This window comes from Euprymna scolopes, chromosome 11 (assembly GCF_053919585.1).
Source record: "Euprymna scolopes isolate OS-2025 chromosome 11, ASM5391958v1, whole genome shotgun sequence".
In the NCBI taxonomy this organism is placed as follows: Eukaryota; Metazoa; Mollusca; class Cephalopoda; order Sepiida; family Sepiolidae; genus Euprymna; species Euprymna scolopes.
In genome coordinates, this window is record NC_136492.1 from 131,535,963 (window position 1) to 131,560,274 (window position 24,312).

Here is a 24,312-nt window from a genome sequence, read left to right on the forward strand (position 1 = left end):
ATTTTTAAATGTCGTAACCGCCGGTCGAAGTGATATAAAGATTATGACATTATTATCTACGCATATGAACTTAAGTGGGCAATGTTCTATGCCAACTTTAAACTGCTTAGTAATAAATGAGTTGTTTAAAGATTATGATATAAGTATTGAAACACTTTTTTTTAATATCTACATACACTAGATTCGGAAACATTAATGCAGAATGAAACGATGACTACCGATCGAGAGATGCTTACTATTCTATTAAGAATACCTAGACTCCATTAGCAAGAACCAAAAGCCACGTCCAATCTCAACCGCGAGAAATATGATTGAATTTTTACATTTTAACAATACTATCATAGCTATTAATGATGCATATTACTAAATATAATGTGTTTCTCCATGCATTAGTGTTGTACTGAAGATTAGTGTAGATGTAGATTAAATTGGTCATGTGTGAAGAGTGTAGATACCCAAACTATTAGGAGTATTAGCAGGTCGAATGGGAACAACAAGATAATGTAACGCGTGGCTTCTTGACATTATGAAAGATACCATTTTTAATATTTAAATTAAATGATTTCTTTGTACTTAGTTGTAGATCGTCTTGGCTTGATTACGTAGGAAACGATGCACATAAGTACGGAAAATCATACTGGCATAAACGGTTTGAACAAATTATAAAGAGGTCTAGCGTAAAATAATTCATAGAATTGAAAATATTAAACGTCGTAAACTAGGGGAGAATTCCAATATTAGTTAGAAACAATGTATACCAACATTTAAAAAAGCAAGGAACGTGCGATAAATGATATAGTAAGAGCTCTGTTATCATGGTGTGGAAATTAGGAACATTTTATGACGATATTATTTTTTAGGAAACATTATATTCTTTAAGGAGTAAACACATTAAGATGTTGGAAGAATTAAGAAGAATAAATGCGTCGAAAATCACAGGAATGCAATAATGCTATAGGGTTGGGGAGTAGAATTTGGTCAATTGAAGATTGACATAAGAGTAATGGTTGATAGTTTGGAGATGCCAGAGCAAATCTCCAAAATGCGAATTACATACACAACTTGTTGTAACTCTTGCTCTTATCATGCTGAAATTTGAAAGATGTCTTACCGAACTGGATTGATATATGTATTTTTTTAGAAATCAGTTATATTGTACCCGTATCTAAGTAGCTTCTACCTTCAAAGCGTTCGTTATTCTAGTGCACGTTCCTGATTATATCTTTGGGCAGTAAAAGAGGTTTGGCTCCAAAACAGTAATGAAACAGCTGTTAAATATTGCAGGCTTACCCTTTGTCTACCAGCTATGCAGATTCTTTAAACTAGAATCAATTATCACAAGTTTTATTTTAATTCTTTCTGTAATATTTCTCTCCGAATAACAGCAAGTGTGCTTGCGCGGATCGATGTTGAATCAAGATCAACTTATAAGAAGATAAGAAGTTTCAGTACGCATAGAAGTGAAAATAGTGTTACTTGGATGGTATACGAGAATATATAAGACATTGTCCGTCATACCACATGTCCGTAAAATTATATCTATAATGAAGATTGTCGAAAGGACTTCTAGTGTGTAGTATGCCCCAATTGAACACTCTTTTCACATAGAACTGAGTAGCATTCAGATGTTTAAATCATACAGGGCAAATCCCAATTAGAAGTATATTTTTTGGTACTCATGATTCCACTGGGAGCTGTTTTCTTAGAATGATAGAACTTGAGTATGTTGTACTTGCATTTAATGTATAATTTAAGAAATACTATTACGAAGAAGGTGAATGCAGTAGTTGGGTGTGCCGGAGCATAAATTAGTAGACTACTAGATTTATTTTATTTGTTTTTTATTATATTAATTACTGTATACATTAGTGATAAAGGCGTTTTGACTTTCCATGTAAAAATACACTAACGTGTTTTCACAACAAACATCATGCACTTGCTTCAAAGGGGGGTACTTTCTCTCTACATAATCTGCTGACTATCCTCAAAAGTGTTAAGACGTCTACTATGATCCTATTCTGTAAGCATTAGTGACTTAAAGCAAGTAATACATAAACTGCAACAAATGAAATTCATTATCTACAGCACAACCGAAACGCGTTAAATCTTGATGCTTTCAATGTTTACATATGTCCTAAATTATTGAGTTAACACATATTTAATAGACCTGTACGGATGCAATGTAGCTACTTTAGACATGCATTAAACATTATGAACGTGTATGGTCGGTAGATAATTAAAAAAACGTCGAAAACCCACAAAGAAATACAAGAATGATAGAAATATGCATCTCCGAAACTCTCGCTATCAGAAAATTGCAACCGACACGTATTCTTAGAAAAATAATCGTACATTCACATAATTTCTGACGAAAGTAAAAACATATTAATTTCTAAAACAATGACATTCCAACAAACTATTGAACACCTTTACACATAATACACTACGAAATATGTATATATGTGTAAATATATTTTTCTCTACAATAAAAATAATCAGTATTGAAATTGTTTATTCAAACAAAAAGTAGTATATTAATCGAAATTATGAACAGTTTAGGTTTCTCAGAGTAATTGAAGAATTCATATAGACTTACACAAACATATATATATATATATATATATATATATATATATATATATATATATATATATATATATATATATTAAGAAGGACAAAGATAAAAACGTTTTTGCAAATTAAAAATTATTTTACTCGAGATATTATATCATCTTTAATAAAAGTATGGACGCGAACTGTTGTATAAGTTGTAGAAAGTAGATACAAAAGGACGGGGGTGATAAACACGCGTATATAAAATTAGTAGAACAGAAATTAGATAAAAAAGAAATAATATAATGAAAACAAGTACACCTATACTCAGATACAGGACAATAAAATGAAGATAATTTGTAATCCGTTTCCGTAAAATCTGCGAAAAGTATCTGAATATAACTCGACAGCATTAGATATACCCTGATAAGATAAAACGTTTGAGATTATCAAAACACTCATTAAAAAGAGGACTATATAAACACTCTGCTAAATACAACTAAATATGTAGGTGTCATTTAGTTTCTACACAGAAAGGCATGTGTTTTTCTTGTTTCAAGGAGTTTTTCAAACTACTCTGCTAGTCATCTCAGTACTTTACACTATATGTCCAGAACAAATAATTGTCAATGAACATTAATACATAATAAGATTGCCCAAACATAGTGCACATGTAGGATCTTACTCACAATACAGTATTACAAATGTTGATGCAACAAGAGTAGCCTAAAATAGTATTATAAACACCCCCTCACACGCACAACGCGCATACACACAAAACACACACGCATATATATATATATATATATATATATATATATATATATATATATATATATATATATATATTAAAATGGAGGAAAATTAAAATGTTGCAAATTAAAACTGATTTTACTCAAGATATTATACCGTCTTTATTAATTATACTAAGTTTAGACCGGTGATATAATGTACGCGGCACACATATTTTAATTGTATAACTACAAATGAGTAACTATATTTTTTTGTTTTATGCGTAATGTATACGTAGGTATATGCCGTATATGCTTGATTTAGGAATTAATTAATAAATACTGTAAATCAGTATAGACTACAATATATGGTACCAGCATATTTCTTATGCCTTTCATTATGATTATAAAATCAGTGTACTTTATTAACATCATATGATAAGCGAGCATTATTTCACTGTATGTACAGAGACTTAATGACGTTGTTACTGTCACTTCTTTTTGTGATATTTTCATAACGATAGATGAATCAGAAATCAGACGAATATGAAAATGAATGGAAGAAAAAATTACAACAGTCCATTAATTTGCTAAAATGTCCGTGGCGATACATTATCTATTAGTGGATACTGGCCTGGCTTCTTAGACAAGCAATCTAATCAATAACATTCCTTTGTTCTTCCCGGCATACGAAAATATCTTACAAGACCGCGGTTTGTTTTCCGTCTTCTATTCATATACGGTAGTTCGGTATACATCGTTTTAGAAATCTACCGCTCGCACATTTCCTATCTCGATCCCTGCAGACGAGATTGGGCGATAGATTATATGAATTATTCAAATGGAAATCATATGTCCATTCGTTCTTTTATGTCTTTGGTGAAAACAAATATATGTACATTTTCGATGATTTCACATTCACGTTGCACGTGCACAATATTAGTTTTTTTGAGCGTCTTAATGACTTTTGTTGGGCTTCCCGCATATTGTTGACAGCATTGGCTTTTTGTACATCCTTATTGCTGTTCGGCACTGAATCTTAATGAACTTAACTGTGAGGGGATTGTTTACAATACACTTCACTTAACTGCATTCAATAGAAAACAGATAGAATTCTGTTACATATAAGATTTATAAATTTAACATACAAACATCTTAGTATGGAAAATATAAAAATATTTAAAAATAAATATATGCTTTCCCGTTTAATTTTCATAAATGTAATTATAGATCTATATTTTTAAACTGTAGGATTTACATATTTTATTAAAACACAAAGTAAAGCCGTTGCCATAATGTGAATATTGTGTAATATTTGCAAGTGGGTTTAATGTACACTCACATTAAATATCTCCACAGGATACCGAGAATAGGAAGTAGATTCTCATTCTTATTCTCATTAAAAAATTTTCTGATGTTTAATCAGCGATTCCTTCATTAATTTTTACATATAATTTCTACAATAAAGTGATCTTTTAACTGAATCTACAATACAAACGCATAAAACCAAACGTAAACTACCTTGTTCTATTTTTGTATGTATTTTTTCATTAATTTGGAACGTGGTCAGTCTCCTCTACAATTATTTACGGTTGATTTATAGGCCGGACCTTATTAGTTGTATAGTAATAACCTTCTACGTTTATTTGTTATGATAATTTATATAGCAGTGATGCTTTTGGTCAAATTTTAATTACTTTTTTTATCAGATTTTCATCTTCCAATAATCGGAACGTATCCCACGCATTCCGCTACATATCTATTCTAGAAGCTCGCAGAGACAAATTCATTGCTCTAGTGTTAAATTTCGGCATAATCAGTCGTAATAAATAAATAAAGTAATTAGCATTAAAACTATATCGCCAAAAATCATTAAAAAGACTTATATTTAGTAATTGACAATCATGAATTTTACTAGAAATCACATGATAAGTTCCTTAACAATCCACAAACAAATGTCTCTCCTTCATTATAATAAACTCGTCTTACCTTAGAATATAAATAAAACGGCAGAATCCTTATTTAAAGACAATTAGTTTTTCTTAACTTACACAGCAATAACATATTAAACAATGGTGACACATACCAACGATCTCGTTTAGAGTTTAAACAAATCGAAGGCGAAATACTAATACTTAGACAGTAAGCTTATCCTAAAAAAAACTATTAAAATTAACCGTTATATCATAGTAAAATTACACAAATAGAGTAGGTTTATAAAACAGCACAAAGATAGGGTAAACTATATATCAAGTAATGACAGGTGCGTATACCAGCAAAAAAAGAGATACACTATATTATATGTACGCAGTAATTGGGAAAATTCGGTGTAAAAGAACTAAACAGAATAGAGCAACATAAACCCGCTTTCCGAACACTGGTGTAAAAGTAACAGATTAATGTGATTAAAAGGTCATTTATAAACTCTATCGAAAAAAATATACTTAATAATTGTCAGTTTGCGTGACACTGCTGTCCCAACTTTCACTTTCTGGTTACCACCTGACGCGTCTTTTCTCCACTCCAAAATGAAATTGTGCAACTTTAGCTTTTCGCTCCCCGAATCCGACTTTTCTCTTCTACAAATCCAACTTCTCTGCTCGCAATCTAACTTCAGAATGCGCTCCTTCCCCAAATCACGCCTCTTTTATCTCCAATCAGGAGTATCTCATTTGCATACCTCGTGGTCACCCTGTAGGCATATAAAGAAACAGGGCAGCCATTTTTGTTTCTTTCTTCTTCATTATGAACACGAGCTAAGCCACACAAAAACGCGGTCGGTCGTTCTTGTTTCTTTTTTCTTCATTTACACCACAATAATTAAAAAAAATCGAATTAACTATATGAGCACAGGTAAGGAAAAAGTGTCATTTTAGCCGTAAAGAACATCCATAATTTATGAACAAAGTATTGTATATTAAATAGTGCAAAGTTATACAAAACGATTAACTTTGGAAATAAATTAAATCAACATTAACATTGATCATATAGAAAAAAATAGAAATCTATACATCCATAAAAGTGAACGTATCTGTGGGTATGTGTGACTGTCTGTCTGTGTACATTTCCCTACGCAATAACTCTGTCAATGTTTAGTCTACAAACTCGAAATTTGATATATAGGATACGGAGATTTGGGAAAAACTATGTGATCGGTCGCCCGCCAGAAATTTGTAAGTTAAAAGGTCAAAGTTCAGCGATTTGACCTTTCAGAACTCTACCAAATCTCTCCGACAATTTTGGGTCTTTACACTTGATGTTTTAGACATAGGTACCTTGGACATGGATCTAACTTAATAATTTGATTTGACACCAAAACAATAAATGATGAGGGGTCAAAAAAGGGGTCAAATAAAAAATGAATTCTGCAGTCTCTTCCAAATTAATCAGATCATATCTGGTCGAAACATTTGAAATTTAACATAAAGGGTATTCAGATATAGGGCAAGCTTTTACGTAAATGTGTGTATGTATGTTTGTATGTCTGCATAAACTTTCGACAGAAGCGACGGATTTTATAAGATTAGTATCGTTTTAATGTTCCACCTTTCATACGACAAATATGGAAACATTGACTAAAAACATTAATAGCTTCCCCTTAAACTGGATACTTTTCTACAGGGGAGGCCACTTTTTTCACCGATATTTTGGAACGTCATCCTCTCCTTTAGATTGTATAGCCTTAATTAAAAAAAAAATGTCGCTTCCGCTTTGGCGGTGGTCGTAACAGTATAGAGGTCGGGTTTGTACCCCGTTGTTGTCCTCCTTCGCATTACGGGTTCAAGCCTGCCGTCCTACTACCACTTTTTGTTGCTTTTTTTTTGTTCAACAGACACATCTAAACACCCGGGTAACACCAGTCTTAAATGCTAGTATATCTATAAGAGTGAACGTGGATTTGTGTCTGTGTGTCTATTGTGTACATTTTCCTACGCAATAACTCTGCCAATTTTTTGTCTACAGACTCGAAATTTGATATACAGTATACTGAGACTAGCAAACAACTTGCTGATCGGTTTTCGACCAGAAATTTGTCTGTTACGTGGGCCAAGTTTTACGATTGGTCCTTTGAGAACTCTACTTTATTCCTCCGACAATTTTTGGTGTACACATTTGAAACTTTAGATATAAGTTTCTGAGACATGAATCTAACTTAATAACTTGATTTGAGCGCAAAACAATAAATGTTAAGGAGTAATAATAGAGGTTAAATAAAAAAAAAAGCACCGATTTTCTTTTTACTTCTCTACATACATCTCCAAACATCCGGGCAACGCCGGGCTGAAATGCTAGTATATCTACAAAAATGAACGTGTCTGTGTATCTGTCTGTCTGTGTATCTCTGTGTGTACTTTTCCCTACGCAATAACTCTGTCAATTGTTAATCTACAGACTCCAAATTAGATATACAGGGTACTGAGATTTGGGAAAATCTATTTGATAGGTTTTCGGCTAGCAATTTGGCGATTAAGGGATCAATGTTCAACGATTTGTCTTTGTATAACTCTACGAAACTCCTCCGATAATCTTTGGTCTAAACACTTGAAATTTTAGATATATGTTCCTTGGACATGCGTCTTACATAAACACTTGATTTGAGCCCAAAACAATAAATATTAAGGGATCCTAATAGGGGTCAAAGTAAAAACACATTGCCTGTTTGTTTGTTTTTTTGTATTTGTTTTTTGCTCAGGATACACCTGCAAAGACCAGGGCAACGCCGGGCGCCATGCTAGTACAAAAATAGAGTAAGACTCAAGTAATGGGATATGTGATAGGAAGGTTTACTAACGTATAAAAATTAAATGTAGACGTACATATTATTATAGAAAAAGATTCGGCGGTTCATATCAAAATTATATGCCTCAAAATCCAATAAGATAATCAAAAATCACATGAAAATAAGTGCATAGGTTGAAACGGAAGCTCGTGCCTTTTTTGTTAAACCTTTAAATACAGATGAACTTATCGCGGCTTCAACAAAAAATGTTGATTAAAAGAAGCACCGTCAAAGTCAATATAAATTCCACAACGCGAAACAAGTGCTCTTATGTATATTACGTAAAATATATTCCGATTGTTATTCAGTGGATGTAGGTGTTTGTGTTATCGCTTAGATTTTGGAGGAATTTCACCCACAAAACAGTGTGAAAAATTGTAGTCGGTAGAAGAGACGTCTTAAGCGTATGGAGGATGAGGCAGAGTTTGCTAATCCTTTTTTCAACTGCTATAGGGTTAGTTTAACGTCGCGTTGTCAGAAAATGTTGTAGATAAGAATTGGACCTATTCTATTGACTAATGTTGGGTGTGTATTGCAAGTTTTTGATGTGCTTCTATCAATTTGTTGGTAGTATGTTACACCTCGATATGGTTACGCAGGCATTAAAAATGTACTGGATAACACACCCAGGAGACCAGTAAAGTCAGTACCATTTTCTTTTTGATGCAACTCTTGCTTCGAGAAGTATCGGTTAGATTCCCAGGTATTTCCTGAACTGTGCATGTACATTTGTTGAAAAGAACCAACTTTTCATCGCCCGTTACAGCCGGGTCGTGACACGGACCTTTCAAGTTGTTTCAGAAAATCGTAATATATTTTAATGCTGCGTTTTTTGCGTTTATCGTTCAATTCGTCAGGCACCGTTTGATCATATATTTATTTTGTCTTTCAATCTCTCAAACAATTAAAAAGTGGTGTATATTGTACGTCTAATGTTAATGATTGTTGCAGTTTTTATGTCAACTATTAGTCAGTTGCATGAGCAATATTTTCAGCAAGGATCAGCACTAACAATATCAAATTGATCTGGGCTTCGTTCAATGGTGCAATAAATTTGTTTTTCACAAAATGGGATGTGTTATTTGTTTCTTAATATTAAGTTTGTTGTTTCTTGTGCTGGCTTAATAGTATATAGTCACACGTAAGGAGCGTCTAGTTTTATTCTAATAACCGAACTGATAGGGAATGCGGTTTGTTTGTACCTAAATACTTTATGATTTTTTTTTTATAAGAGAATAGTTTCCTAACTTCTTTGGCCATATAGCAACATTTGAATGCCAAGACTAACATTTGTATTTTAAATTATAAGGGAAATATGAAATTACACTCGAAATAAAAATTATATATATTGCTCTAGAGGTAACAGCTGTACTAACCCAGCCTATTTCCTGCTATACCTTATTAATAAACGGAATATATTAATAAGGACTATTAGTACATACACACATGCAGTCATGATAATATTTATTTGCACGGTCAAATAAAACCTCATTTTGTCTTAAAAATCCTTCAGAAAAGAAAATCATGAAATATAATATATATTTAGAGCCGCTCTTGCCAACTCAACAATGTAATTTCAATATAAAAATGAATCATAAAGAAATTACAAACGATATTTCAACATTCTCTTGTTTAAAGTTATTGGCACCGAAATTCTAATGATTTATTGTGTGGCTCTTCGACTTAATAACTTGCTATAGTCGTTTATAATAGTTTTACACTTACTTGTAGCTTACTTCAGCAGTAGATTTAGCAACGTTTCTCCCTACAATAATCCTCAAAATTACCGAAGTTCTTAGGTTTCCTCCCCATTACCCTCAATTTTAACATTCTCCAAAAATGTCCAATGACATTTAGGTCCAGTCCCTAGCATAACCACTCCTAAACATTGGTATTGTTTGCTCAAACCATTTCTTAGTCAGATACGCCGAATTCTTAGTATCATTATCTTGCATGAAGGGTCAACGTCAACAAAGTGACAACTCTCTAGCAGAATCCTTCAGGTTTTAATTTAGAATTTTAACATAATCTTCCTTTTTCATGATTCCTGTTGCATTAACAAATCTTCCCGGGCTAGTGGCACCAACGCATCACCAAAGTATCAAACTGCCTCCGGCGTTTAGTAGAATTGGTATAGTGTTCTTAGGCAAGAATGATTCGCCAAATTTTCTGTAAACAGAAGAAGATATTATGGTCGAATAACTCAAATTTCGTTTCGTCGGAATACATAACATGTTTCCAAAAGGAAACACCTTTATCAATATGGCGCTTTGGGAAATCTAGCCTTGCTTTCAGATACACAGCTGTCAATAAGGAAGTCTTCCCCGGGCGACATGCTTTCAAACCAGCTCTCTTCCAACTCTACTAACTGTGTGTCTAGACACGTTTATTGTAGAACTTCTCTGTTCCTCTACAATCTCCCCAATAGTGATCATTGGATTTGGGTTGATACCTCAAACTATTGTTCGCTCTGCTTTCGCGGGATGTAGCCTTTTTCTCCCCGGACCTTCCAAATTCATAACGTTGATTTGGGATGATTTATCTTCTATTAAATCTTATCATAGCCCCCCCATTTAGAATGACACGCTATCACACGTTTCCTGGGGTTTTCGCTGTGTTACTTAGTCTTAACCAACACGAAATTCCCTGATTAAAATTAATTCAAAGTAAAAGCTGTCTAAAAGTTATCTGAAAAAGAAAAATATGTTAAAATTATCATTAAATAAGCATACTTACGCTACAAAAAGGTAACGAAACCATTTAAAACATGAGAGTGGTTGTAAGTATACCGGTAATAGATTAAAATAATTAGACATGCCGATTATTTGGAATACGCTAATTTAAAAATTTCCTTTGTAATTTCTTTAGCATTCAATTCTTTTGAATTCAATTTGCTGCATCAGAAAGAGCAGTTAAAATACATATAGTACTACACAATAATCTTCCATTCTGGCAATGTTTATGACATTTTATATACTAAATATGATTTTTTTCTTGAACCTTGGCAATAAATATGATCATGAATTTATATAGCTCTGATGTTATTAGCTTAAGAAAAACAGATATCAATAATAAAGAATAACCTCAAATGAATTTATACTTTTTTACGTTATAATCTGAAAACATAATATCAAATTTAGTTTCCTTGAATCTAAGAATTATTTAAAATTCATCTATAAAATATAGTTTATGCTATGTTAATAAATATGATCAATTTCTACCTGTTCATTTGTGTAAATGTAGTTTTTAGTCGTGATTTTTTTAAATATATGGCGTTTGATCTTTACATAATTAGTCAGATTAAAATTGCATAATTTAAATATCCAAGAATAAATTACGATATCTTGAAAAGTAAGGATAGTAAAATAAAATGTACCACTCTTATGTAGCTATTTACGACAGATTTTGTCGAAATCAGTTACAATCATGATACAATTCATGAGAAGATAGTTTACACTTTATTATATATGAGTTTAGTACACCACAGTTTAATAATGGCGTTGTTATACCGGCCTTCCTTGAACATATTAGAACAAAAATTGCGCTAGTAATTCCGACACCGGTGAGAGTGATGCCACTGCACTTACACTTCTAGCCGAGTGCTTTCCTGTCTTTGTACATTATTGTAAACAGACTTGTTCCTCGACTTGATTGTCCTTACTTTCACTGTTGTTCCACGACACAACGGATGCACATATCATAAGTTATATAACACGGGTCTAAAAAAAATAATCCGTTAAATGTAAGTATTAAGATTCAATTATTTATAATAAAAACAGAAACTTTTAGGAGTTTATGCTTAAAATCTCTCCGGAATATGTATTTCATGCATAAAACACTCTACTGTTGATTACTAGCGTACCAAAGTTTAATACTAAGGTTAAGACCAATATTTAATATTGAATTATTTAGTAGAATTATTTATATGAATCAGTTATATATTAAAACATATAGTTTAAGTTATAAGTAACCCAAAAAGAATAAACGATGATATTCTTTCAGTTAATATAATATTCTTTCAGTTAATATACCCAGTATTGTATAGTTCTCGCATTACATTATTTTTTCTGAGAATTATATATATATATATATATATATGTATATATATATATGTGTATATATATATATATATATATATATATATATATATATATATATATATATAAATGTATGTATATATACACACAGGTGCGTGCATGCATATATATATATATAAATATATATATATATATATATATATATATATATATATATATATACATATACGAAGGGCCTGCCATAAGTAATGCCCCTGACCCATTTCCCATAGCAGTAGAGCAACGAAACTTGGCACAGTTATTAGTATGTATCTTCATAGGAACCACCCAGATTAATGCAATTCTCCAATCGCTGAATGCAGCTCTGGAGACCGCTTTTGTAGAACATGCAGGTTGATCCTCCAAACACGACGTAACTTCTGAAATCAAGGCTGCATCATCCGACAAACGCTTCCATTTAAAAAATAACTTCATGGCTGGGAAGAAGTGAAAGTCAGAGGGTGCAACGTCAGGGGAATAGTGAGGAGGGGCTAGGATTTCATAACAACACGCCCGTGCATCTAATATGGGGACATGTGGTTGTGGACCTGGGCGTTGCCCTGAAGGGAGAGGGTACCTTTGCTGATCTTGCCCCGCCTCTCTATTTTTCATAGCTTCCTTTAATTTCCTTAAAAGTGGAGCATAATCGGCTCGTGTAATTGTAGTACCATTTGCCAGGAAATCTGTCATCACTACCTCGTCCTGGTCCCAGAAGGCAGTGAGCATGACCTTGCCAGCGGAGGGCTGCGCCCTTGCCTTCTTTAGAGGTGGTGAGCCCAAGTGCTTCAACTGCATTGACTGGGCTTTAGTCCCTGGATCATAGAGATTCCTCAGGTTTCAGGCTGTGTAATCAGTCTTTTGAAAAACTTTGACTCATCTTCTTGGAACATCCTTAAATTCTCGCTGCTGGGATCGTGTGAGAAACCTGGGAATCCAACTGGCATACAGCTTATGCATATGCGAATGGTCATGAATGATAGTTTCCGCAGACTCTGTATAAATCTTGACAGCTTGGGCTATTTGGCGAATAGTAATGAGCCGATCTTCCAAAATGGCAGCTTCAACTGTACGGACAGACGGGAAGGCGACTAGGTCTGAGAGCTGTTTCCATTGACTTTCAGCCATGTTTGAATTCACGATCCCAGCGTTTTACAAGGACACATAAACAGGCATTATCACCATAAGTCTTTTTCATTTCATAAAAATGTCCTGTTGTGTGAGTCCTTTCAAATACAAAAAAAAACTGCTCACTGCTCGATATTCAACACGCTCCATTTCACACTAGCTCCATTCAAACACCTGTAAAAGAGAAATAACTGGTAATTCAGAGATATAATTTGCCAGATAATCCGTAGAGATATTAATCATTGCACATGCAAAAGTTCAGATCGATCAGCCAACTGGAAATGGATCAGCGGTATTACTTATGCCACTCCTCCCATATATATATATATATATATATATATATATATATATATATATATATATATATATATATCTTTACACGATCCAGTTTTTTGTTCCTTGACTCACTGTTATTAATTGTAGTGTTTTTGGTTTTCCTTTTCTTATTCTTAACACAACCAAGATGTAAAAAAAAACTACTATGTGCGGGGTGTATGTGTGTGTCTTTGTTGTATCTGTATTATGATAATTTTTTAATGCGTAAATGTTTATAAGTACACGTACCTTGTGCAATAAAAAATAGTTATTTGTATACTGTTACAGCAGCGTTTAGAATAAGATTTAGATGTGAGCTACAATTACTTCTTAAGAAATAGATAAGATACGCTTCCAAGAAGTTCTTTTATTGGTGTTTATATCTTATAACGATGTATCACATTAATAGATATTTAATAATTCGGCATTAACCAAAAGTATACGAGTTATTATTAATAGTAAAATTCATTATAATATAGTCGAAAATTATTGAAATTCGACAAATTATATTACAGAGATGTTTTTTTCTTTCTTAACTACAAAAAACAATTTTTCCTTTGATTTATATCATTCGGTAATATCCCCTACTTGTCTCAGTGAAGTAGTGCAGTTCAAACACCTTATATATCTATAGAAAAAGGTGTTTAAAACAACATATGCCACCCCTGCAGTAGTATGCAACTGGCAGGCTATCTGAATTACATCCTTATATTCCGACACAACAGCTACATTATATTACGTTATCTACGTTGGTAGATATGTGAGCTTTATATATATATATATATATATATATATATATATATATGTGTGTGTGTGTGTGTGTGTGTGTGGGTATGTGTGTGTGTGTATATATTACTGGAACAATACATTTGCGAACAATATACAAATTCCTGAAGATCGGTCAATACCATTTATTTATTTTTTTTTACATATAATCAACAGATATAGATGACTTCCAGTGAGTAAAAAAATGCATTTAAAACTTGTAAGAAAAATTTAAACCCAAAGCAAGAAATATTTTCACATGGTTGTCATAAAATCCATGTATGCTACTTATATATTTTTTCAATCTTTTCATCAATAAAATGAAAAAAAATCTTCTAAAAACAATCCTATGTGCGTTTTTTTCTGATGCATACGAAGGAAAGGAATTAGCGTACACAACAAAAGAAAAGCCAATAAAATAAACGCACAAACACATGTGTTTATATATATATATATATATATATATATATATATATATATATATATATATATATATATATAGGCTTGTGTGTGAGAGATAGTGTGTACGCCTGTGTGTATAAATACTCTTCGTGTAATTAGCCCGCTTTCGCTTAATTCAAACAAGAATTGAAAACGTACAACCGTAAGTAGAAAAAAAAAGTGAGAGACAAGACAATTTAACAGATATCTGAAAAACTAACGCCTTTAGTTTTTACGACCTTCTTTATATTCATTATTTTCTCAAACATCTTTTTTATTAGGTTTTCATCTAATGAACATACAACAAAATAAATCAATATAATAGACCAACTCCGTTCGTCAATATAAAACATATCCGCTCGTTTATTATTTAGTCTGTCTATTATTTTCAGGAAAGAAGCGAAAACATAAAATTATATCTCGGCACAGTTTCAACCACAAAAAAACCCTCACACACACGCCAATATAAGTACCAAATAAGTGCCCCTCGCTCTCTCTTTCTCTTGCTAACTCTCTGTATAATATATATATATATATATATATATATATTTATATATACATACCCAGGCACACATCCAGGCACCCACACGCACACACACGCACGTGTGTGTGTGTGTGTGCGTGTGTGTGTGTGTGTGTATGCTAGCATGTTTTAAATCTATCTGTCACGTCCCCCATTTGAAAAGGGGATTTTTTCCGGAAATATATTATGGATATTGTCACAAACATAGCAAGTAAGACATTTGTATTTAATGCAACTGAATTTATAGATATATATATATATATATATATATATATGTACTTATTGATTCAAAAATCACCACTTGTTGCGTCTTCTCTCACAACACCAACTATATCTCACTCCTCATAGATAGCCTTCTCAATCTCTACTACTCTCATGGGATACCCTTCTTAATCTCTACTACTACTACTACACACACATATATATACATACATATATATACACATATATATATATATATATATATATATATATATATATTGCCCCTGCAGGTGTTACAAATGCAAGGAACCATCGGCAGTGTAAAATGTATAAACAATAATATATATTTATCGTACAGAATACAGGAACCACTAAAGTGGTATGAGAGGAACGTGTTCGGGGCATGTAGTTGTACATGGTATAAATGTTTCCATTTCGTCTCTGAAACAAGTGGTATTCGTAGGAGTAGTTGATTCCACTTATTTCTTAAAGAAAGCTGATTTGCACCCCACCGACCTCTCCCGGGTTTTTCATTTTCTTGGGATGATCGTATATCTCTTTTTCTGGGGATGATCTCTATCGGGTCGGTGATTTCCATTTCCGGAAGGACCAGCGATCTCAGGCTGCTTCTGGTGTTACTAAGTCAAACCTGTCATATATCTGGTCCATTACGTATTCTTTTGCAGCAGTCGGTTGTCTTTTGTCATCAGTTATACGTTTCCGAATTTGGTTTAAAATTGCTTGTGCGTAAATCTTCGACCTTTGATAATGTAGACAATCCGCCCGATCCTTTTTATTGACCTTTCCTAGAGTCCCCATCGTACTATCAGTTTTGTGTACCTGGAAAAGTACATGTTTACCATGTAAATACATCTTTTAGGAAATACCTCTTTTAGGAACTATAGTATTTTGCTGTTTAACCTGTCTTGGTAAAAATTGCTCGAATACCGGCCTATTTCTTCTCGCGAACATTAACTCTGCCGGCAACATCGTCGATAGAGTTCTGTTATTTAGCGTAATTCAGTAAAACTGTTGTAACGCCTTTATGAGGGCGGCTGCAAATCTCTCTGCCTGACCGTTGGATCGGGATGATAGTTAGCGTCGTTGTGTGGTTGACATGGAAATCATCGAAGAAGCTTTTAGAATCTACTGAAGTGAAATATGTCATGGTCTGCCACTAGACAATTAACCACACGAAACCTAGCGAACAATACAATATGAGTGTTGATTGTATAATCCTGACTGTTACCTCAAAAGTTCTCTGGTCATTTAAACAACTGTATGTCATTATTACATAATAATAATAAGTATTTGCAATTGATGGTCTGTTTTAAGCCACGGGCTTAATTTTATCGGGGCGCCTTTGCATCCAATTTTCATCCCTTACAAACTTTACCGTTCCTTCTATATCAGTGTCTATATTCTTCAAGTAAACGTAGGCCCCCATGAGACTCTTCATTCGCGTAGACCCAGGGTGCGCCGTATGACAATTCTTTATAATTTTATTTTGGAGTGTAGCTGGTATTATTAATTTTTCTCGGTACAACAGTACCTCATTGCACATGGGATAAGGTTCCATCGCCGATTCATCCGCTTTAAATTTTGTTTCATTTCTTTGATGAAATTCCCTTTTTCAGCCTACCTTATTATATATTCGACCGTGACTGGTAGGTCCATGATCGTATTACATAATATTTGTGTATAGTCATTTTCACTTTGTAGTGACGCGATTACTGTCATCTAGCGGTTCTTTTGATTTCGGGATAAATCGCGACAATCGCTCTGCGTGACTTAACTGCGCAGATATAAGGAATTCCATACTGAAGTCGTAATTCATTAGAATTGTCCCCTAGCTTTGCAGTCTGTCGGCTGTGTAAGTTGGCAGACCTTTTTCGAGCCCAACTAGTTATAGGATGCCTATGGTCAGTTTGCAATTTAAATTTACGACCCTGTAAAAAACGGTTGAATTTTGTAACACTGAATATGACTCCCAGTGCTTCCTTTTCGATTTGGAAGCAATTTTTTTCGGCAGGAAGTAAAGTTCTTGACGCATGTGCGATCTGCTTAGTGGACCCATCAGGTGTCAGTTGCGACAATAATCTCTTGTTTCGGATTTAAATGAGTAGGGCATGAATCTTACGTTAATACATCTTTTAATTGATTGAACGTTGCTTGCCACTCAGGCATCCAGTCACATCTTTTGTCATTTTTTAATAGTGCGGTCAATGGCGCAGGCAATTTATGCATTTTCTTTATGAATGTTTGATAATAGTTCGCCAGCCCTAAAAAAAAAAACTCTGCGATGTAGTTACATTATGGTTTCCTGGTATGTACTTTATAGTTGTGGACCTGTCTGGGTCGGGATTTATCCCGTCCTTATATATGATATGACTCAGGTATTTGATTCCTTCAAAAAATTATCATTTTGCTCCATTCAATGTGAAGCCGTATTCTTTTATTCAGTCAAACTCTTGAAATACATGATCTCTATATGGTTCAACATTTTAACTACGCATGGGAATATCGTCCAGAGCCTAATGCGTAGTCCAGGCCGCTTATAAATTACCTGTTGTAAAATTGCAGGTGTTACTTTTATGCCAAATCTAATCTACTGAATTTATAGTCTTTTGTGTGTTGAGATACACAGATGTTTCGAGTTACTTGTCTTTGTAGGGACGCCTCGCTTAAATCTATTTTGGAAAGATATTTTTGCCATTAAACTTAGCAAATATTTCGTCTGGGTTTGGTAGCGGGTAGCGAATGTTCTTGAGCTTCGCATTAAATCCGGTAAAAATGTTCGCGCATACCTTAATTTCTTTAGGGTTTTTTTTTCAGATATACGGTGGCGGCTCCCTATAGCTATAATAAATATGGGGTTAAATCCAAGGTTAACGAGTATGTCAATTCTATTTCAATTTTTTCTCTTGAAGCGAACGGTACACTCCGTGGCTTTTTGAATAATGGTTTTGTTTCGTCCAGCAATTCTAATCTCGCCTTTACTTTTGTGCAGCATCGGGAAATTCATTTGGAGATGCTTTTTAAGTTTGTCGGGTTCGGCCGTTTGGTTTTCGACATTTTGACAATCACCACTCATTGGCGAGTCCCATAATTCAGATTCCTGAATGAATTAGTCCCGAATAAATCGGTGCGTTCCTTTGAACGAACACTTTATACTTTTTTTGTTCGTTTTAGTAACACGTTAATAACTAGCTTACCCTCCAAATGTATTTTTCACCAGTTACCGATCTTACGGTTCGAATCATTGAGTACCCTATTTCATCTCAACATTTAACTAATTCCCTATACTGTTACTTACATAAAACGGGGCCAACCCCGTATCATGTAACAGAATTAGAGGAATGTGTTCATAGCATGCAGTTACACCTGGTAGAAATGTATCCATTTTGTTTGTGAATCCAGTGGTCTTCATAGGGTTAGTTGATTCCACTTTGTTATGAAATAGGGTGTGCGTACCCCACAACATATATATATATATATATATATATATATGTTTATGTATGTATATATATGTACGTATATATGCGTGTATATACATGTTTGTGTGAGTATATATATGCGTATATATGTATATATAACAATGTGTGTATATATATTTATATATATGTATGTGTATGTATAAATACGTATACATGCATATATATATATGCATATATATGTATATATATGTATATATGTATATATACGCATATATATGCACATATATGTACATATATATGTATATATATGTAAATGTATATATATATATAACTCTAAAATGTATATGCATATAAACATATATATATATATATATATATATATATATATATATACCCACTTACAAACAGACAGTATAGTATTGTCTTTTTAAAGAAAAAATCTTATACCTTACTACCAACTAAAAAATAGTAGCTCATATGGCCCTCACTTGTTCAGCAACGTGTATTGTTTCGAAAATAGTAACAAAAAAACCCTCACAAACCTTTGGACATTTTTAAGTAAACCATCGTATAAACATGAAAAATCGGCACTTAATTCAAATTTTTTTAATAGTGCTATAGAACTATTATAGTGGACACGTTTTAAAATGGTAGAATCCACCTATGTAATCTACACTACTAAAAACTTTACTATAGGCACTTTTAACTTCTAGATATATACGCAGCTAGTGCTTTAACAAAATATTAATTTAACTCCATGTACTTGTATCAGCAGTAGAAAGCCAAATCGACGTTAGAGATAGGAAAAGCAAATTAAATATCAAGATCAGCTTACTTAGTAATTTTGCAGAGAAAAAATACATGATTAAGAGATGTAATATTGACACATAAGTTTAATTTTAATGGAGAAAATCTATCATATGAAAGGGTGAATTAATATTTTCTTCAAATTCATAAATCAAATGTCTAAAATGAAGCAGCTATGTACGCTGATAAGAGTATTAATAAAGATGTCATCGATGATGATGATGATGATGATGATGATATCGAAAATTAATCAAACTAGTTTGCTTTAACGGAACAATGTATACAGAAAATTATCAGCAATGGAAAACATGAAAAAAATTAAAAGGGTTGTAGATGCTTTAACAAAATAAATCTCGAGTCAGTGCCTCTACAAAATATAACCTTTTTTCGGTGGGTCATTTCCTAAAATAACTACAACGGCAGACCTTCCACAGCACTTTGATTTTTTGCTAATCGATACTCTCAGATTTTTTTGTATTGAATGTTATTCTACATTGTCTTTTACGTCGAATCTAACGATAATCAGATTTTTATTACAAATCGCTCGCAATTCAAACCTTACATAGCAGTAAAAACATGTTTTTTCATGACCAAATATATTGTGAAATCTATATTACCATTCCAGAGGAATTATTACTTAAAAGTTAAAGTTGCGTATAGTAGATTAAAAATCATGTTCGGTCTGATCCAGAGCAGTCGGTAATACAGCATTTCATGGTTAAATAATTTAACAAAAATTAAAACAAAGCCTAGGGAACCCCTGCTTTTATACCCAAAATTAAGACCATGAAGTGTTTTTTTTTAATTTGCTGTGTTGCTGACAATTCAATCGTATCAAATTTTGACATAAACATAACCGATATTAAAAACATATGGTTTTGTAAAAATCAAAATGATCCATCTTGGAAGAAATCATAATTTCTGCGTATACGGTTAGCTGATAACAAAGAATATAAAAATTGAATTGATTTAGGTACAATAAAAAAGTCTATACACCTTAGAATATACGAGTTATAGAACCGCTCTAAGCAGTAAAACATGATATAAAATAAAATACACAGAACTTAGAATAAATTGACGATAAGACATGAGAGAAAAGGAAGTTTGCCACAGTTATTAGTCATTCTCTACATAGAAACCACCAGACATGCATTTCTCCCATCATTTGATCTAGCTATGGATGGCGTTTTTGTAAAACACCCGGATTAATCCGCCAACCACGACGTGACTTCAGAAATCAAGGCTGCATTAACTGGGAAACGCTTTCCTTTCAAAAAACAATTTCATGGCTGGGAAGAGGTTATAGTCAGAGTGTGCAAGGTCAGGAGAGTTGTAAGGATGGGGGAGGAGTTCATTACCACCCGCCCGTGCCTGTGATCTGGCGATATGCGGGTTGTGGACCTGAGGGTACGTGTGAAAAACTTTGACTCATCTTCGCACATCTCCAAATTCATCCTCGATCACTTTTCAAATACAAAAACCGGAATATTGCTCCACATTCAGCAGGTTCGAATTCACACCTAACCTTGTTCAAACATCTGTAAAACAGAAACCACAATTAGTTCAGAGCTGTATTTTTCAACATATCCCATAGAGATATAATTCATTACACCTGGGAAATTTTAACAAGACCAGGCAAATTCAAATGGGTCAGGGTCATTATTTATACACACCCTTCGTAGGTTATCTTCCTTAAGACACACACTATGTTAAGATGTTTACTAAAATAAGGTGAGAACAGAAATTTATAGCACACTTATGTTGATACAATCACTACAGCAATGAGCTGTCGATATGACCACATTTCTTTTATCTTGACAAATGATTCACTGTACACTTTTATTAACATTGAACATTTTTGTGTCTCATGAGGACATACACGGTAGTCAGAGTAAATGTTGTGTAATTAATAGAACTAGAAATTAACATTTTTTTTTATTTTACGGATGTGCTCGTTCCATTTTATTATATTTGACACATCTCTCAATTATATCCAAGTTCGAAAATTGATTATTCTCTAAACACTTTAAGTGTTTTAGAACAGTTGAATACTTATTAAACTAATTAACATAATATGTTGATATACAAACGTCAGGAAAATTCAAATGTTACTTACACTATAACGTAGTGTTTATACGCCAACTATATCATGATGAATTTAGAGATCTGCGAAGAAAATGAGACATATTTGTTTTCAAATCTTTCATTCCACTTGATACGAAAAAGATCTATGAACAATATTACGAGTAAAAGCCTAGTTAATAGAAGAGGTACAATTTCAAAATCACCTTAAAGAAATCAATTTTCCTCAGAACAGGAAAGTTTGCTAACAAACTTTTGCCAAAGATTACTTAATAATTAAGCACTTAAGACGCTTCACATATCATGAAAGAGCTAATCAATAGAAAATTAAAAAAAAAACTTAGAGAAATATAAGACAATGTGTATTCCAGCTGCGCTTCAACGTACCGGTCTATATCAGAAACAAGAGTAGTGAATAAAAAAAATCATACGATTTCACAGTTCTGTTCGCATTTTGACCGCTTATAATATAACCATTTTGAAAATAAAATATTCCTTTGTGTAAACACTGACCAAATAAAAGAGGTATTCGACCGAGTAGTAACCTTGTCTATCCGGAAATAATGGCATTACTGGTTGCAGTATTTCTGCCAGAAGATATTTGCATTAATGTAGATGATTCTATTGGAGAAAATGTAAATTATAAAGTGGCCATGCTGAACTCTTAATAACTACGTATTTATACATACCTGTATATATATATATATATATATATATATATATATATATATATATATATATATATATATATATATATATATATATAGTGATTTAAAGGTCATTATGGCCATTAGAAGCCTGAAAAACGATGTTAATTTTTGTATTTAATATTTTTATTGTTTTTTTTTATATTTCAAGCGGAGCTCCGCTTTTGGTCACAAAAATTATGGAAATGAAAAACACAAAAAAAAACCTTGAAAGAACTGGAGATGTCTAGAATGGACAGCGTTCATCCCCAACTATCATGTTCGAAAAAGTTCATGTAAATAAGTGTAGCCGTTTGTGAAAGAAGATTGTGTTTTTTAATATTTTTTAATGTTGCAACGTAAACGCGTGTAATTCAAACAGCAAAACTGCGAGACAATTGATTTCAATATGTATAATGGAATAAAATGAAATTGTTAAACGGTAATTATTATTATTATTATTATTATTATTATTATTATTATTATTATCCTTAGTAGTAGTAGTAGTAGTAGTTTTATCTCTTACTCACACATTAAAAAAAGCTGACATAGTCTCTTCAGTAGTTTTATTATTATAATTATAATTATTATTATTATTATTATTATTATTATTATTATTATTATTATTATTATTATTATTATTATTATTCATAACTAATCATTATATTATGTTTACCTTTTAACAATGTCATTTCATTTAAATCACTACCTTAGAAGCGTACATGGATATTTAACATTACATATACATATATATATATATATACACATACACGCATATCTATATCTCTCTCTCTCTCTCTCTCTCTATATATATATATATATATATATATATATATATATATATATATATATATATATATATATATATATATATATGCTTGAAAACATAATATCGTGGATCTTTTTATGCGTTTCATTTGTTTTGTAACTATTTCGACAATGTAATAGATACATTATTCAAAACATTTCCTACTCAGATGGTAATATATATGTATTGGACGTTTTTTTCATATATTTGTTTTTTTCATATATTTGTAATTCAATTTTCACACTATTTAAATATTTTCATATTTAAAATGATATTTCAAATAATTCATATTTTGTATATGTTTTTATTTTGTAATTGTTCTCTACCTCAAATTATTAATTGTGTCACTAAATTTACTAAACACTATACTTTTATAAATCTTCTTGTTTCACTCACTTTTAGAATTTGTTTATAATATACATATATATATATATATATATATATATATGTGTGTGTGTGTATATGTTTATATACATATATATGTCTAACGACAGGCACATTTTGGAAACATAAAAAAACGAGTCGATATGTCGTTGGCTATAACCGTCAGGCATGGGTCGCTTGATGTTTGATCATTGCGTTATTCCAAGCAGATTTCTGTCGTCGCATTACTGGGGTGAACCGCAGGCTGGAATCAAACATTTTTACAAAAATAGAGAACAAATGCATTTTTTTATATAGAAATATATAATATATTTAACAGTAAACAAGTAGGAAGCATATTTAGTCAAACATTTTCGTGCAGACAAAACTACTATATCCTCTGCGTACGGAGTACGAGCCTCAACTCTTTAAAACTATGCAATCATATTCCAATTCTCTATTTCTTCATTGAAAGGGAGATAAAGCGAGTGAAAGAGAGAAATGGAGAAATAACGAGAGAAACAATGAGAGAACGAGAGTGAGAAATATGCGTTATCCGCAATGTTTTCTTTTATCAAATATTAATGTCAATATAGTTTTACTTTTATTGTGCTCTGAA